Genomic DNA, 6,000 nt, shown 5'->3' on the forward strand with positions numbered 1-6,000 from the left:
CTGGAGCCAACAACTTACAAATCCCTTTCACACTAATATGAGCCATTCCATGGGCCATCGTAACCACTGCAAGCACATACGCATTGGGTAACAACCATCTCTGATGCTCTGACAATTCAATCCAACAACCGTTTGCATCCATTTTACCCGTACTTTCTCTCCACACACTCAATTCTTTCTCTGTAGCTTCAGCTTGAATAGACTTCACACTCTCTATCGTATCTTCACACATTCCAACGTCACCAACCCATCTTGCAGGGCCTGCAACATACATTCGAGTCATCACATCCCTTGCTGTTTCTTTCGCAACTTCGTCAGCAAATGCATTTCCGCGACCAACATCATCAGTAACCTTCTTGTGTGCACTGCATTTCACAATCGCAACTTGTAGCGGCAAGGTCAGTGACTCAAGAAGCTCATTCACCAACTGACCATGCTGTATCTTAGCTCCATGCGAAGTCAGAAACCCACGTTCTTTCCACAATCGTCCAAAACTGTGAGCCACACCAAATGCATACTGGCTGTCGGTATATATGGTCACTTTCATTCCTTTCGACAACACACATGCTCTCATAAGTGCAATCAACTCTGCTGCTTGAGCTGAATTATGTGGAATACGTGCAGTTTCAACAATCGTATGCAAAGTCGTAACAGCATATGCTGCAGTCGTATCACCATTCGGAAGCTTGAAGCATGAACCATCCACCCATAAAGTACCATCACACTTCGCAAGAGGAGTGTCCTGAAGATCTACTCTCCCTTTTGTTTCTTCTTCTGTTCTGAGAAAACAATCATGCTGTTCAGAAGCATCTAACTCTGCTACAATCGGCAACAACGTAGCTGGATTCAACGTATTGCATCTCTTTATGTGCACATGACTCGCTAACAGTGTCAACTCGTAACCTGACAATCGAGCACTAGTTAAGTGCTGTGTCTTGGTCCTGTTTAACAACATGTCAGCTGCATGTGGAACCATCACAATCAATGTATTATTCATCACTAAACCAGCAGACTGTCGGATAGAAACAGCCGCTGCCACTCTGGCCCTCAGGCAACTCGGCAACGCTTTAGCTACCGGGTCCAAAGTCGACGAAAAATACGCGCATGGACGCTGCTTGTCTCCGAACAACTGTGTCAACACTGACAATGCACAACCTTCTTTCTCATGGACATCCAATGTAAAGGGCCTACTGTAGTCGGGGGTACCCAACACCGGAGCCGAACACAATGCATTGCGCAATTCGGAAAAATTTTCTGACAATCTTCAGACCACGGAATGGGATTCGGTGTATCTTTACAGGTTAATGCTACCAAAGGTTTGGCCAGCAAAGAAAAATTTGGTATCCATTGTCTGCAATATGATGTAATACCTAAAAAAGCACGCACTTCTCTCTGTGTCCTTGGCACACTCAATTTTGCTATTGCCTGAATTCTTTCTGCGGTCAGTTTCCTTCCCTCCTTCGATAAAAGATGACCTAAGTAGGTCACTTCTTGTCGACAATATTGCAATTTCGAGAGAGACACTTTGTGATGCAAATCATACAAATGACGCAACAATGACAACGTGGCTTCTTTACAAATCTCCTCAGTATCTGCAGCGACAAGCAAATCGTCAACGTACTGAACACGGGTAGTGCCATCAGGCAAAACAATCGTATCAAGCTGTGTCTTTAGAGCTTGACTATATATCGATGGACTTTCACAGTAGCCCTGGGGAGCGCGTTTGAAGCGGAATTTCGACCTCCTAAACTGAAGCCGAAATTATCTCTACTCTCCTCGGCTATCGGGATGCTGAAGAAAGCATTCTTCAAATCAATCACCGAAAACCAGGTGGCAGAAGCTGGAATCATAGTCAATAGGGCAGTGATATCAGGAACAACTGGAAACTGTGGCACACCAATCTTATTCACCTCTCTAAGGTCAATCACAAACCTGTAAACAGGTGACTGAGAAGGATCAGTACGCTTCAAAACAGGCAGACGTTACCTCTTGTCTCTTCAATTACATCTTTGTCAATTAAATCATAAATGATCGCTAGCAACGCTTTTTCACCTTCACTAGAGATCTTATACTGGGGAATTCATGGCATTTTAACATTGGCTTTCAATGTCACAACATATGGTGGTATTTCCAAAAGACCCACATCATTAGGACCAGTAGCCCAAAGAATATCAGGAAGAAATGACAACTCGGTCGGGAGTTTGTCCTTCGATAAATACATTGGAGAGATCACTTTCTTACCCAGTGTAAGTTGTACTCCCGAAGGAGAACAATATAATGTCGCATACAATCCATTCAACAGATCCAATCCCAACAAGTTTTCACCACAACCTGTCGTTAGAATAAGGGGTGCTTCGAATTCACAAGGTCCAACAGAAACAGACATAGGACTAGAAATCGTGTTCCTAAACGGGGCGCCAGAAAAACCTACGGAAACATTCATTTCGCCAGACAAAGGTGCGACAGGGAGTTTTGAGTGCATAATAGAACTCTTCGTAGCACCAGTATCCAACAGAAAAGGCTCTGACACACCTGATGTAATCACCTCAACGTAAGGTCCACTCTGATCTACTGGAACTGAAACAACTCCCTCTCTTTGTCTATGGCTGTCCTAGCAACCATTACCTTCCATATTCTCATCTTCTGCATAGTAATCATCAGCATAGTACTGAGCCGTCCTAACAGACGCGTTATTCTGCTGATCAAAACTATTCATTGAATTCTGAGGCGGAAGGGAACGTGCGTTCTGGGGGAAATGTCCACGTCCTCTACCTCTAGGAGCTTGTTGAACACCTCGACCTCTCGTGCCAGAAACACCATTCGCGCGCTGTATCAAAATAGGGCAATTGTACTTGAAATGACCTTCTTCCTTACAGTATGAACACTGATTGGGGACTACAGGAACACGTGGTTGAGGATACTGGACTCTTTGCGAGTTCCTCTGAAACTGTTGAGGTTGCTGATAGTTATTATGGCCACCACGTGGCGGATACGCTTGCTGTAAAAGAACCTTTGTCTTTAACTCCTTAGTTTTCTTGTCTACTCTATCTTTCTCGTCTTTATCTCGATTTTCATAATATTGTGCAGTAGCCAATATCCGTGCTGAAGAGGAAACGACCCAAGAACTCTCTGAATCCTTTAACTTCTTACACAACTCGGGAAGTAAATTATGCACAAACTTATCGACGAACAACCGTTGACCACCTTCTGTACTCATATCTTGACCACTGTGGTCGACAAACGTCTCTTCAAACCTTGTGAAGAAATCAGACACCGTCTCATCCTTCTTTTGCTTACACGCAGACAATTTATCCCAATTCACACGCATCGCGGGCATTAAAGGCTTCATGTAATTAATTATCCTACCAGGGAGAACTGCTACTAAAGGCTCAGGTTTAGCACCACCAACTTGTCGGCCATCTGCAGCAGTAATATTAGTCCATGAGTCACCTAACTCTTGATCATGATCTGCATGACAAATCTTTCTCCATAAAGGCTGTGGAACAACATTCCCAAACAACATGTCTATATCAGCTAAACTCATGATGCATGAGCCTGCAGTCTGTGATAATTCCTTGTAATACCCTGCAGGATTTTTACGGGGATCAGGTAAAGTCTATTTAAGGGCCAGGACTTCAGCTCGCTTCCATGGAACATGTACCCAAACACGCTGAAAATGTGCCGGTATAGCTGTGGGAACATTATTCGGACCAGCGGCTACTTTTTCCTTCCATACTGGAGGGACTTCTCTCATTGGGTACTATCTCACCTTCTTCTTAACAGAGGAATCAGACTCAAACAATGACTGAGAAACACCCTCACTCCTAAACGACAACAATGTCGCAACTGCTTTCCCAACATCGGAACCCACAATCATGCCTTTTGAAAATTCGAACCGTACCCGGCTCAACTCGGGCGGATTAGGCTCCAAATCATTTTCCTCTAAATCCTCACATAGAAAAGCAGACATTTTCTAAAAGACATATCTCTGCTTCGGTGCTTCCCACTGATGGAAGACATCCATAACGGACTCTAGCTTGTATCTTGTGGGGTCAGTGATTCATTTATGTGCCAAATAATTCAACGTTTCCTTCTCCCTAGAATCAGGCAGTTGGCTACGTAACTGTTTACGCTCTGAGATAGGGGTCGTACTTGTCGCCCCAAAGAAAGGATATAGGAGACTAGTAACAGTACTAGCCACTCTTTGTCGAACAGAGGGAGAAGTCGATGAGAGGACAGGTGGAAAAGCAGAGTGAGGCAAGGCAGACGCAGAGGCAGTGTCAAGAGGAATACCAGGAGTGGTAGTCGATATAGTGGTCAAAGTTGTAGGAAGTAAAGGCAGAGCAGATGTCAAAGCCGGTGGCCCGTGAGGAGGCTGCACCAGAGGAATAGGAACCAACTGAAGAGCAGCTGGTGGTTGTGGAGGAGCAGGAGTCAACACAACCAGAGGTTGCGCAACTAAAGGTTGCGGAGGTGCCGTAGGACTCTGCGCATAAGGGGGTGGCGAACTCAACAAATGCGACATTAATGGATTCTTTTCAAGTTCTTTTGCTGCATCTTGCTGAAGAGGCGGCAAAACTGGATAGCATTTATCGATTACCTGTGCAACTGCTCACTCATCTGTTCTTCTTCGTTATCTTTATACTGCATGGCAGCTTGAATTATCGAGATACCTCTTTCTCTCTTATTTTTCTTCGCTAATTTAATTTCTTTCTGCTTGGCTTCCTTACGCCATAGGCGGAAAGAGTAAAAACATCACCGGCCGGGCTTTCTTCTTAAAAAGTTTAACCTCCCGATTATCCAGTATTTCCGTGTCAAAGCTACCGTATTGGGGCCATTTTAAAACACCATCCTTTCTGGTGTAATTGATCCATATTTCATTATATGTGATAGGGCCTACGCCATGTTTCACATACAGTTCATACGTTGGAGTTCCAATCGGAGGAACCGGACACGAGTCCTCCAATCGGGAATCCCTATTATTAGAACCAAGACAAAACACATTTCCAAGTCTGCTAAGACCAGGCATCTTCGCTCTCTAGTCTAGCTTCAAACTTCAAAGGATTATCGAATACGATAGTCTCGTGAATACACGAGTCCCTCGGCTTTGATACTTGCAAGTTCCAAATCAAAGATCCCAAGGGGATACCCAAACTAAAAACCACACTAAGGACTGGGAGACGCTCCACTTATACTTAACTGAGGTATCGATGACGTCACCAGAAGACTCGTCTATCATTTCGCTCTATCAATCATCAAGGGTCCAACGCAAGGCGATAGCCAGGGCAGCAGTCCTTCGTAGCCGTCAGGAAGCGGGGAACCTCGCAGCAAAGACTTTTGGATCACGTCGACATGCAGGGGTCGATGAAGTGGCGGCCTTCCTCCAGAATTTTCACACAAAGCTCCTCACGAACCTCTGGCTTTGACCGGTACCGTTGGAATGGCCCCACGTTGGGCGCCAACTGAAGTACTGGGTTTTTCGTAACCCAGCGGTGCCAGGGTACACCCTAAGACTTCAGGTCCTTCCTGCTTAGACTACAGAAACACAGAGTCTTCTAGGTGAAGTCAAAGATCGAGTTTATTGACTGCAGCCAGTAACAGGCGTCCTAGAAGTACAACACGGTGTATATTCTCAGGAGACTGCTCAATCTTACAAAGCCAGCCTTCTCTCTATATAGAAAATATTATGCTTTAGGCAAACATTCCTTATTTTACAGTTGACCATTCACATGTTTTCACTACAAAGAAAAAGCAGAGTCATGATGACAAGCCCATATTTCAGTTTGTCCAGCCCACAATAAATTATCCGGCAAGGCCCAGTACTTTCATCAGATATCGACAGACCCCCAATAAAAACGGGCACCTCCTCCTCGTAAAGCAAGTCATAAAGAAAGAAACAGGGACAGGTGTGTGTAAGATTAGGCAAGGTTTGTGTGAGATGAAAAAGGTTTATGGTAGGCTGTGCCTTGATGCTATCTCGATCGGCCACTGGGAAAGGAA

This window comes from Lissotriton helveticus, chromosome 11, assembly GCF_964261635.1.
Source record: "Lissotriton helveticus chromosome 11, aLisHel1.1, whole genome shotgun sequence".
Classification (NCBI taxonomy): domain Eukaryota; kingdom Metazoa; phylum Chordata; class Amphibia; order Caudata; family Salamandridae; genus Lissotriton; species Lissotriton helveticus.